We start from the raw sequence: 13,657 nt of genomic DNA on the forward strand, positions 1-13,657 counted from the left end.
ATTTACTCAGGTTTGGAACAACTTGAGGGTAAATAAAGGATGACAGAATTAAAAATTTTGGGTGAACTATCCCTTTAAGATTAAAAGAGAAAGCAGATAACCAAATGATTAATTCTCAATAAATTCCCTTTGGTTGGTTACCATCTGTAGTGAGGTTATACGTACAAAAATATCTGCTCTAAGCTAGTTTTTGTAAAGGCTGACAGTCACTGATGAATGCTGACGGTGAAGGCACATTCCAAGGCGCTATGAGCATATTGATTTCCTTATGGGGGGCCTATTTAACATGATTTATTGATACTTTCCTCCTTTTCTTTCCCTTAAGCTGTGTTTAGCCACACAAGAGCCCAAATGTAATGGAGAGAATGGATGAAAAATGACGGGTGATTTACTCAAGTCTGATGAACTGATGAAACAGTCGCAACGTCTCCTCACGGTACCCTTGAACACTCATCACGTTCAAAAATTAAAGACGTGTTCTTCGTTTATTTGTGTATTAGCTTAATGAGGTATGAAACTGCTATGTGGATGGAATGAGACCAATTTACATCTTCGGTTTGAAGGGTTGTTTCAATAGATTTTTCCCCCTTATTTTATGTGCCACTCCAAGAGACTTTTTATAGGTTCAGGGAATCCAACTGATTTTAAAAAAAAAACTTTACTTGCTTTGCCACTGTTGTTACCAAATAGAATTGCAACAAAGTTACAAATATGTTTTCGAACAGGTTTCCTGAACATTCATTCCTACCATTGGACAGACAGATAGATAGTCCCACCCTAAATTCGTACCATTGGTTGAGCTAATGTTGCTGTTGACGGTAGTGCGGCAACAGGATAGTGAGGTTTCCAAGATAAAATACACAATCCATCAGGTGCATGGTGTAGAAGTGAATGAATCTGACTTATGTACGTAGAGAAATGGCACATGCATCATCAGTAAATTAGAAATTTACCGCTGATTAGTCTTTGAAGTCACATTAATGATGCAATTACTCTCTGAAGTCCTTTTAATGAAGGCACTTAATGTAATATAGTAATATATTAATTGAGAATAATGTCTTTTTATGCCGTAGAAAGACCTTGATCTCCATGGTAAGTGCTCTGATTTGAATTCAGAGTGACTGAATTCAAGTCACTTTTTTGTGAGCGTAAATACTATACTGCATATTACATTGATTGCAACAAATATGGCCTTCATGCACTCCACAAGATTCATTTTACTTTATTCCTTGGTGGCCGGGCGCAAAGTCTCTGAACTCTAATTATATGTGCAAACAGAGCTAAAGCCCATATTACTGTATCACAGAGGGTTTGGCTCAATTAGCTTGTGTAAATATCACACTGGCAGCCACTGAAGAGCCTCTTATCACCATATTATGTTTAAAGGTGCTGTTCTGTTTCACTGGCTTTGATTCATTATTGCACAAACATTAAATAATTATGTTTCAACAAGCCTTTTCTGTTTCTACACTAATGAATTAAACCTCAATACATTTAATATCTGAATATGATTAATTCACGTTGCTTGTTTATTGATTTATCCATGAATTTTCTCAGCATCACAGACAAATGGCTCACACAAAACAGAAGTGTGTGATACTATTGTGTGGAGTTCGCTGAAAGATCCACATAGTCAGATTTTCCAGATTCATACAGAATTGCAGCCCACGGTTCCCATATGCTGGATTTTAACTTTATGGTGGCTGACAATCATTTTAGTGGCTAATAAAATTAACATTTTGTTTGTGTCCAAACAAAGACATGCTCATCCACATGATGCTTCTTTTAGTTCTCCATTTGTGTCATTATAGCAAAAGAAACCTGCTTTCTTTGGCCGAATGAATCATTATAAGACAACACTGATATGCTCTAATAATAAGCCACACTGCATGTTAGTTCTTCAACATATTGTCTGTTTCCTTCAACAGGTCGCATATGTTTATGCCTCAACAGGCCAATGCGAATGGAACAAACAGACCAGATGCATCTCATCAATTCTCTCTGCTTGTCCCTGTGCGGTCTGTCCACTAGTTTGTGATTCATGGCACATGGGCCTACTAATGACCAACATCAGCGCTCAAGCCAAGCTGGAAGATTAACCAGCTCATGACTTATTATTGACATTGATAAAATGGGGACACAGACAAATACACAGACTATTTAGGAAGAGTAGACAGCCAGTCCTTTGGAATAAGGCCATGTTTATTTATGGCACAGCTACACAGAGTGATAATAACAACATGTATTCTTCATTGTTGAAATTAAAATTTGGAATGTGTGGCTTTTTGTCGGTTATCCATCTACCATGTCCTGCCCCTAGCCTTGCCCCACCTGCCTCAATACAGAAAATGGGTTAAGGTTAGGGTGATTAGCATGGCTGTATTGCATCTTTTTCCATTGATGGATATTTAAAATTAGCTGTGCAATCTGAATGTATATTATTTAATTTATAATTGATTAATTTTGTGTATTAGTAATACATATAAATTGTATATTATTATTATTAGTTAATATTATTTAATATTATAGACCTCCTTAGTCAACTTAAAAAAAAACTAATTATGCATCAGTTTTGTTATGAATAAAGTTTTTCAGTAATGGAAATCACATTTTCAAGATCTAAATGCTAAAGAAACTCTCAAAAGAATGAAGTAGCAGAGTTCATTCATTTGAGAGGAGTAATTAATCATATGCACCAGGAAGAAACCCCTGTAATAAATGACCACGAAGGTTCATAGCGGGCAGTCAGACTGCCACCACATTGATCCTACACTTTCTGATAGGCTGTACTCTTGACATCAGTTCACAGTTAGCAAGTACCTTTATGCGTATAGGCTGCACATTGCAATGTTTCTTTCATCTCATCAACCAGCAATCAAATTAGCCACTCAATATTTCAAACCTGAGGAATAAGCACTCGTGTTCACTGATCTAAGAGGCAATTACCTGGAGCTGAGTTCTTACCTTAAAGGGTTTCACAGATGCGAAGGAAATGAGCAGCACTCCAAGGCTTTTACAAACAGATCTGAAGTTCTTACGTGGCAAGGCCAGCATACAGGGTGACACTGAGAAAACAAAAAGATGGAGGGGAGCAGGAGGAGGAAAAGTGGTACATAAAATCGATCAATACAGAGAGATCAATGCTTCTGTGAGGACTCAAGCAGACCCTTGGGAGTTCTGGATGCGGAGAACATGGCGGAGTATTGTGCCTGTAATCTCCTTCGCTCTTTCTATGTTTTCAGAAAGGGCTCTATTTGGAGAGCGGCATCACACTGGCCCCACGCTTCTGGCCCACTTTTAAAGAAACTACTTCCTTTGCCTTTGCCTCAGGCATGAATGAATCATAAATTTGAGGGAGCTGGAGAATAGAGAAGGTAGAGTCCTGGTAATGTCGTGCTGACTAATATGATGTGACAGGATACAGAAAATACATATCTTACAGCAAATCTGATGGCAAATCCTCAGAGGAAGAAAGAAAATAGACATGCTTTTCGATATACTGGGGTAAGCTGCAATTTTTTTTGTATTGCTTGTTTATTGATCACCCTGATTAATGTGAACCTACAAACTTTTAGTTGCCTAAAGAAAACTTTAGTCTTCCATCTATCTGTATACACTATATTTGTCACGCATAAACACATACAGTCTATCTCTCTGTCTGCCTAAATATGCTATATCCCTCTATATATCTGTTCCTATGTTATCTACAGTATTTTTCCCCCTGTTTATAGTTCACTGTATATATCTGCCTATCTCTCTCTGTCTACTTTATATATCTATATCATATCACCCTGTAGCCCAAGACTGGTTGCCCACTGAAGCTAAGCAGGGTTGAGCCTTTATTTCCATTTTTAACGCAGTAGCAATAACAGCAGTAACTATTTCATTTTGTGGAAAACTATGATTACCATGGTAACTCTTATATGGATTTACACAGAAACAGTGCTTTTAGACACATTTTCTACTGCACATCTCAACAGACTTGAGCTCAGTGAGTAACTTTTCCAGAATGTTTCAGTAATAATATAAAATTATGTCTCGGTATTATTATAATCAGGGTGAGAGGCAAACATTATAAATGTTGTGCGTTCCTCTCATTAATGTTTTATCGGGGAACACGCAGCGAAGTGTGTCAGAGCGAATCCCGCATGACATACGCGCACACAGATTCAATTAGATTTTCAATTTTGTGCAGATATGTATTAAATGACTCTGATTTTTCATCGCATTTTATTTTCCACCTGTGGCTAATGTATAATGTATGTGCTGTCAACCTTTGACGTTTAAATTCTGGTAACTCTCACAAGGTTTAAATACATGCAAACACCTGTTAATTATTTTTCATCCATTGCATTTAAATGACTCCTAAAGGTTTGATTACTGCCATTTGAAGTCATGCAGATCTGATGAAGAAAAGCAGATGCTCTCTCTCAATGAAATATGAGGGGCCTTCAGTATGGTGAGTTCACCTTTTTCTGGTCTCAAAATAGTTTTATTTAATGTTTGTACAATTTTAAAATAGTTTAGCAGTTCTATTTGTATTTTCAGTAGCACCATAGTAATCATGTGTAAAACCAAGCAGCTGCTTCCCCAGCTCCACCTGTATAGATCTGCTTTGGGTAATTCATGTATGCTATATTGTACAGCAGCTGCATGTTTTACTTGATCACAGCAGCTTTGACGTGTGTGTATTGGCAGTAGCAAGTCCCGCACTTGTTTTGCAGCAGCAGCAGCATAGCAGATCTATTCCGCCAAGACCAAACATATCAACATTGTCATACCCATTAAAATGGGAAAAGCATTACCATGCCAAATACAAAATTGTATTTAAAAAGTGTTACTATAGTAAAACCATGGTAAAAAGTTCTATGGGAAATTTTGTATGCATATTTGCAATCATTTTATTTTGTTTCAAATGTGTGATTCGTACATAAATGCTGACAGCCACGCTGTCAATAAAACAAATGAATAGTCTAGATTCCACTCAGTTGTAACCAACTATATAATCTCTGCTATGCTTCACAAATTTTAATGTACTGCATTAATTCAAACCCACCATGTCCTTGATCCAACTGACTATGGCAGGCTGCTGGCGCTGTAGTACAATAGGTGAGTGTAGGTTGTGTGTGAGGATTGAGTGGACAAAAGGCCCAATATTTCTCTGTGCAAATGACCCACTTGGGCTTTAGGCCATTAGCTGGGTGAGGATCTCAACAAATTATGCCATCTGCACTGTGTGTGTCCCCTGGATGAGGAATGAAAAAAACAAAACAATGGATGGATTACTTTGGCTCGCATGGTAGCTTCAGGATGTGCCTGGTGGGGAGAGTCCCTGGATGCTTAGACAGGAACTGGTTTCATGTCCTAAACCTGGCAATTGTAACAAGGCAATGCCGCAATATTAAGCATACTATTCTATAGAGTGACAATTCAATCCTGACATCCTGACAACAGTTAACATGCCAGTAGTACGTTCGTCAGAGATGGTTCCATCCACAAGTGCTTTTCCCTGAGAAAGAGCGAGACAGACGGATGGATGGAGGGATGGTGACATTAGTTTCCTGTTCATGCTGCGTTTGTTGTGTGAAAAGTGCCTTCTTTTATTGAAAAAGAATTGCACTCCGTTTTTATTGTTTGCATATCACATTAAAGCTGCGTTTCATTCTGCGGGAGAATCGTTGCGGAAGCGCCAGCCATTACTGTGATTGATTTTTCGGTCGGCAGGCGCGTGGCTGTGCTAGATCCATCACACGTTCTCCCTGCTCTTTGCTCACACTCTCGCAGAGAGTGAAAAACAATCACCCTCGTTTCTCCCCAGCAGCGAGGCAGCGCCGCCTCTTTCTGTTTTGGGTGTCTATTAGCTTCCCAGACTTCAATAGATTATAATAATGGTTATTGTCCCTTGTGTCATATTATAGATGTGAGTTGATGCTGCATCCTCAGTGAAAGAACATTTCAGCTCATAGTGTGAGACTAGTTACCCATCCTTGAATCGCACTGGGAGGATTCTAAGCTAACGGATTTCACCACTTATTTCAATTATGGGGGGCCAACTCTTATACGCACTCTCTTGAGTTATTTTCTGCCACTGAGTGCAGAGAAAACAGTGCAGTAGTTAAAAATGTGGGCAGATCCACCTCTGCTGTGTAAACAATGTTTATTGAGTATTGTCGACGGGAATCGGTTGAGTGGTTTAAGTAGTATGGTTCGCATTATATCCTATTACGCCCCTGGATGATATTCATGCTTATAGTGAGTTCAAGAGCACTGTTCCATTTCTTGCATCCCTTGTGTACAGGTCATTTGCACTCAGGTAGGTTTGACTCAGATAATGCAGCATAAATAGCCAGCCAGCAGCCATATCACCCTGTAGCCCAAGACTGGTTGCCCACTGAAGCTAAGCAGGGCTGAGCCTGGTTAGTACCTGGATGGGAGACCTCCTGAGAAAACCAGGTTGCTGCTGGAAGAGGTGTTAGCGAGGCCAGCAGGGGGTGCTCACCCTGTGGTCTGTGTGGGTCCTAATGCCCCAGTATAGTGACGGGGACACTATACTGTCAAAGAGCACCGTCCTTCGGATGAGACGTAAAACCGAGGTCCTGACTCTCTGTGGTCATTAAAAATCCCAGGATGTCTTTCGAAAGAGTAGGGGTGTAACCCCGGCATCCTGGCCAAATTTGCCCCTTGGCCTCTGTCTATCATGGCCTCCTAATCATCCCCATATAATGATTGGCTTCATCACTGTCTCCTCTCCACCAGTAAGCTGGTGTGTGGTGAGCGTTCTGGCGCAATATGGCTGCCGTCGCATCATCCAAGTGGATGCTGCACATTGGTGGTGGTTGAGGAGATCCCCCCCTTCCATGTAAAGCGCTTTGAGTACCTAGAAAAGCGCTATATAAATGTAATGAATTATTATTATTATGAATTAAATAATGCAGGATGAATGCAGCATTTAGTAAGACCCCCAATCCCCCCTTTATATCCCTTGCAGAAGCAGCAGTATCTGACTTTGGTTCATGTGGAATGAAAGAACAGTGGACCATTTGCAACAAACTCTGGTATGTGTTAAAGATCGATTGATTAAGTTTTAAGACCTTTTAAAACTCAGTAGGAGGTATTACTGTGTGAGTCTCATGAAAATTTGTCCAAGTTAAATTTCACCCCATATCAATAAATTAATGTTTGTTTGTCTTGTTGTTTAGTTATTTATTCGTTATCAAAAATTGCACATTTAACCCAAAATCCTCATCCCATTATCCATCAATAGAGTCTCATTATTGTAATACATTATTTTACTATCATCTATGCTGATAAAGATTAGGGGAAAAAATCATTGTAAAGGCAGTACAACATAAACTGACTTGATTTATAAGTACTATACAATTTAAAGGGGACCTATTATGCCCTCTTTTAAAAAATGTAATTTAAATCTCATGTGTCCCCAGAAGGTGTCTATGAAGTTTCAGCTCAAAATACCCCACAGATTATGTATTATATAATTTTGTAAATCATTTTTGAGTGGAAGGAAAAACATGCAGTTTTCATGCATGTATCTTTAAATGCAAATGAGCTGCTGCTCCCTGCCCCGGTTTCCAGAAGAGGGCGGAGCCTGTACCGCTTGTGCATCATATACTCTACCAAAAACTAAAACATCTGTTTGGTTTTGATTATCATCTCTACCGCGGTCAGTCTCACATGACATTGCAGTTCTTCATCATTATGAAACTTCATTATCTGCATGGGTTTTAAAGCCATATCAGTCTAAACTTCTGATATATGGTTTTATGAGCACACAGCCGCACACGCATAGAAAGCTGGATGTCAGACGCCGTGTCCTGTGAGTATTAAACTAAGTTCTTTTTCACGTCTTATTGCGCTTAAACTGTCAAATACACACAAGATTATGTCAAAAACACACAAAGTTCACATAAATACAGTCGGTTATGTCTGTGAACGTAAATAGCAGCTAGGGAAAGAAAGTGCATGTGTATATTAGATCTGTGTATAAAGTGAAAGCAGCTGTATATAGAGTACCTAGAGTATGCTGTTAATTATATCAAACGACAAAAGAAAACAGAAAATCACTCGCTCGTCTTGACTGAATAACTTTAGTAGCTTTAATAAGAATACATTTCTTACTTGAAAGCTGCTGTTAAATGCTCTGGCGAGGAGATACACATGGCGGACTGTGTACAGCTCACTCAGGGCAAGGTCTATAAAGCAGAGTCTGTCAGCAATCATGGGCATATGCATATGATTTATGGGGATTAAAACAGAGGAGAAGGTGGATTTTTACCATTATAGGGTGGTTGTGTACACACACTGCCGACACACATTTATGTTCAAACACCATGTAATAGTGAATTTTGCATAATAGGTCCCCTTTAATATATTTTCACATTACACTAATGGGAATGAGATTTTTATTTATTTAATTGTGTTTAAGTAGTGAGAGCTAGTTTTTAGTGTTATTTTTGATTGGAAATGAGAATGGCAGAATATATGCAAAATTGTCATGAAAGTAATTTTGCAATGTAAAATCATTCTAAAATATGCTTAATTTTCTTATAATTAAGCATATTTCTTGTGATGTAAGTGTTGACAGGTTTTTTAAGATTCACCCTATTGATAATGATCAAACGCTAAAGTGAGCTTACACTATATCCAGCACAGAGGTCATTGCAAGCATTTTTCTATCAAATGAAGCTTTTCCCCTGTAATCATATGTGAATGGCTCTCTTTTTTAGCCTGATCCATTGAACAAGTTTAGCATTAGAATATGAAACCACAGAAATCACTTCTTGTAGGCAACAACATGACTGTTTACCAATGTTCTGCCTGGTGCAGAAACATATTCATATTTTATTTTCTGTAAGTGTTGCCTGAAATATCATTTGAAAAATGCATATTTCTAATCCTTTGATTGCACTAAGCAAGCACTTCGCACAGGAATTATGCTACATTAATTCACTTAAGTGCCTCGGGCAAAATATTATATGATGAAGACATTCATCTGGGCTTTGTATTTTTTTTTTTTTTTTTTATGCGTTCAAAGATGTTACAGAGGAAGGTGGAGTAATTAACTGAGAGGAACATTAATTGTATTATTCTTGTGACTGCTGTATGTAAATCATTTTAATGAGTACAGAGAAAGGAATGGGCATACATAGTTAATTTGATCAATAGTGTCAATTTATTTTTTATTATCTTTTTTTTTTTTTTTTGGATGTTGAAAATGGTGAATATAGGTACCAGCAAACCAAAGAAGAACCCACTTTGTTTTTGTTTCCTCTCGGTTTTCTAGAGAACTTATGGAGCACTTGCTGAATTGGACATTTTACATTTAAACAAGCCACTTTACAGTCATTTTACCATAATTAAAGGGTGATGTGAAGTGTGATATGGAAAAATCATTGTAACATCCTCAAGTGGCTTATTGTTTTCCTAAAACAGCAACATCAAAAATGATGACAGACACTTGTGTTCAATAAACAATTGCATTTGTTAATGATAATAAACAATTATCCTGCTAAGTAATATAGTTCATTAGCTCAACCGCTGACTGTTTATGGTTGCCTAGCAATGAAATGATCAAAGATGAGTGTGAGTGCACATTAATATAGAATTCAATTGATGTGCAATCACAGGTGTGTTATATCGGTGTTCATCCAATCATACTGTACAATTCGTTTTATTAAAGCAAAATCGTGAACATTTGCTGTCATTATAGTTTTTTTAATTTATTATGGCATCATGAGTAATTTTTGCAACCATATTTATATGAATATATTTATATATTCAATTTCTGTAAATCACAAGACATTTCATCTTTGCAACCCACTCATAAAGATCTTGCTTTATAATGAGATGTGCTGCTATTTTTGTATATTTAGTGGCACTTGAACATTAGCACTGGGGAACACAAACAGAATTCCATCCTACAGCTGCTGCAAAAGCTGGATCTTTTTGCCAGACGTTCAGAGGCCAGAGCATTTGGCAGCTCAGTCGGTTTCTGTTACTGAAACGTTATTGAACATGATTAACTGCTTGATCTGAAAATGTACAGTTTTGAAAAGCTCTTGTGCTCACGAGTCTTCATTCACATAACATAAAAACCAATAGCTCAATTTTTGTACGCATCAGTCAAGGACACAAGCATTTTTTTCTTTACACTGTTATTGTAAAAATGTGTTTAGAATTCACAGCCTCGGTTAACATTTGATTTGGGTTAAACTGCAGATCTAGACTTAATTTTACTCGGTGCAGGTTGCATTAAAGCAGGAAGTATTCTGTGTGTTAGTTTCCTTTTTAATGCTATGCAAATTCTACATAAATATATTTACCATAAGAAATTGGTAACACTTTAGTTTAGGGTCCATTTCTCACTATTAACTAGTTGCTTATTAGCATGCATATTACTAGGATACTGGCTGTTTATTAGTACTTATAAAGCACATATTAATGCCTTATTCTGCATGACCTTATTCTTCATTCCTAATCCTACCCAATTCCTACCCTACTTAACTAATGTACTACCTAACTAACTATTAATAATTAGGAATTTTTTGAGGGAAAAGTTGTAGGTAATAATAAGACCCTATAATCTAAAGTGACCGAAATCACAATTATCTCAGTGTATCATGCTCTTGAATGTTAATGATTGATTTGTGAGCACAATGGACCAAATACCTGCACAGTGTTTTGAACCGTCCTTCATTCCAGAATTGCATCATCACTTGTGAAATTCAAATGCATACTAACTGTTTAGAATTTGTATACTTACACCATAAATTCTAAAAAGATATTTCAGCCTTTAAAAGGATTTTTTTTTAAAAGTATAAATTGCCTAAAATTGCCTAACATCACCTTCTTTCCCCATCAGATGCTGTTTCGGGTCCAAAAAAAAAAAAAAAAAAAATTGGTGCATGGCATCTCCACTTGTATCCAGGGCCCCGTCTCATTGTTCACGGGGGGCCCCCAAGATCTGCGGTAAGCCACTGAGTTTACATTGTGAGCACATTAGTCAACTGTTATTTAGATAACAGTTATCAAATTTCACTTGAGACACTTTGATCATCAGGAGGCATTTTTCACATAAGCATCCAGAGTATTTAAAAAAAATTCCCCAATCTCTGTCTCAATCTGTTTTTGGGAAAAGAAATGAGAAGCGCGGTTACAAAGCTCCCTGCTGAGGAGGTGGACTCAGCCCCAGGCTGATCATATGGCCGGCGGCCTGATTCGTGCAGCTCTTGACAGATATAAGCAGCCCGAATTTCCCCCTGTTTTGCAGTCTGCCGCTCCATGTGTTGCTTATATTTATAGCCTTGGCTGTAGCGTCCGTGCACATAATAGTTTTAGCATTGCTGCCACATTTATAATAGAGAACACTTCAGAGTGGTAACAAAGGATTAGGGAATTTTATGGGTTTTTTTTTTTTATGTAAAACAATATTAGTATCTCTTAAAGGGCAGGGCTAAAATCACATTCCTTTCAATGTCATGAGGCTTTTAGTGGTTGTTTCCAATCTGTTATTAAAAAGTATGCGTTTTGATGCTTAAAAGTTAGAAAGACATGCAAAAGCGTATTTCTTTCCTCAGGCTTCAGGTGACATCTGTTGTGATCTTAACAGATGCTACTTTTGTAAGATCAGTTTGCTTGCAATATTCACGTCATTTGCAAAAAAATTAAAATAAATGGTTGTGATTTGTGTGCTTTTTGTTATGCCATACTTTAGTCCCACTTGAGTCATTTATCTGAATTTGAGAAAAACAATTTGGTCAGATATCAACTGTCTTAAAGGAGTAATTCAAACAAATATTCTCATCTGCTCACCCTCATTTCTTCTTCTATTTATTTATTTATTATTATTTTTATTTTTTTAAATAAGAGCCTAGGCAGAATATTCTGGCTGCTCTTTTCCATTCAGCTTTGTACTGTAAGTCTCCTGTAATAGTTAATATTACTCTGCAATATATTTCAAGTCTTCTAAAGCCATGCAACTATTTAAACTTGCTACATTGCAATTGGCCACAAGACACGTGAGAATCACTGATGTCAAACCTTCCGATTAAACTTACAGTGGAGAGACATTTTAGCAGATATGTTATCAGTGAATAACCAATTTCAGTTATTGTATTTCTCCAGGAGACTATGAATGTAGCACACAAGTTGTATATAAAAATAGCAGTGTAAATATTCAACCAAACATTTCATTTTGACAAAGCTGAATAAGACTACAAACTGTAAAAATGCTGGAAGGAGGTCTCTTTATTACTAATTAAAAAGTATTAAAAAGTATTAGTTCTTGTTTTAAGCATAACCCTCATTGAATTTTACTAGATTTCTCTAAAAACAAGTTTTGATATGTCATTTTGCAATATATATATATATATATATATATATATATATATATATATATATATATATATATATATATATTTGATGTATGTTTAAATATTTATACAGCAAAATTAACATACTGAGTAAGAAAATGATTATTTGGCACTGTAAAATGTTCTTTATTAGATCAGTTTGTAAATTATTTTACAAATATTTAATGCATTTCCCCCCAGGTAATGGATATCAAACAGCTCTCCATCTCTGTCCATCTACAAATACCCCGAGAGTGGATCTGGCACAGCGGAGGACTTATCAGCCGTCTGTAGAGTGTAGCCCTGGGTAACACACGGAACAATGGCATTCTTTCAGTTAACACCAGAGACACTAGGACCCAGCGAGATGCTTCCCTCCTCATCAGGCTCCCTTAGTTCCAGAGCTCATTGAGCGGTCTCAGAACAGAGTGCAAAGAGAGAGAGAGAAAGAGGGAGGGAGAGAAAAAAGCCAAGTGAATGTTAGAACCCACTGTGGTCACTGCTGAAATACTGAATCTGAGAGAAATGGAGGGATTAACCAGTCGGATTTAAAAATCTGGAGCTCATGCGGAGGCAGCCAATCAGGGGACGATCTGGATTAAAAGGTTTGTGTCTGATTGATCATTCTTGCTGTAATCTATCAGGGCTTTCTATTTGTCAGGAGTCAGCCGGTGTGCAAGAGCATTCGCGTGCATTTAGACGCAACTGGGAGATCTGGGCTGGTGAGTCTAGTTACGTGTGGGACATGTGCTACTTACGCTGGATGAAATATTGTGACAGCAGAGACAAGAAAGAGGGCATGCTCCTGTCACTGAGGAATGGAAGTCACTGCAGCTGTAAACGGTGCTGGAAGAGGTCTAGACCGTCCCTCGCTGAGCGTGCCTCGGGGGTCGTCCCTTCCTGTCCTTGTAGACTGGTTGATGCTTTTCTTGGTGCCGATGAAGTAACATCTCGCCCTCAGGGTGTAGGGCACTCTGGTCTGGTTGTTAATGTTTGTATTTGATGTTCTCGAGTTCAGCACCCAGGGTTCTACGTGAGGAACTTTGCTCCGAGACTTGTCAACAAATGCAGTGTTAAATAAAGCAGCCACCGAGTGAAGTTTGAATGTGCTCGCTGGGTGGAAAACAAGTCAGCGCAGGGGAGCCACATTGGTCCAAATGATTTCACCCGCTTAAACCAAGGAGACAGAGAGACTACTGGGAAACTATGCAGTGAGCGCTTGAGAGAGAGAGAGAGAGAGAGAGAGAGTGTGTGTGTGTACTTCCTATAAACACTTAAAGTGTGTTTCC

General features: G+C 37.9%; 2 protein-coding genes across 2 annotated transcripts in view; one reads left to right on the forward strand and one right to left on the reverse strand.

Annotated features, from left to right (window-relative positions):
- nrxn3a (neurexin 3a) overlaps positions 1-13,657 on the reverse strand; it is a 759,351-nt gene that overhangs the window by 249,710 nt on the left and 495,984 nt on the right. The window lies entirely within an intron of this gene.
- Positions 12,787-13,657, forward strand: part of foxn3 (forkhead box N3) — a 97,598-nt gene continuing 96,727 nt past the window's right edge. Inside the window, exon 1 of the mRNA XM_084392762.1 lies at positions 12,787-12,973. The gene's annotated coding sequence lies outside the window, so the exon portion shown is untranslated. The remainder of the gene's footprint in view (positions 12,974-13,657) is intronic.

Source organism: Rutilus rutilus (assembly GCF_951802725.1).
Source record: "Rutilus rutilus genome assembly, chromosome: 21".
Lineage (NCBI taxonomy): Eukaryota > Metazoa > Chordata > Actinopteri > Cypriniformes > Leuciscidae > Rutilus > Rutilus rutilus.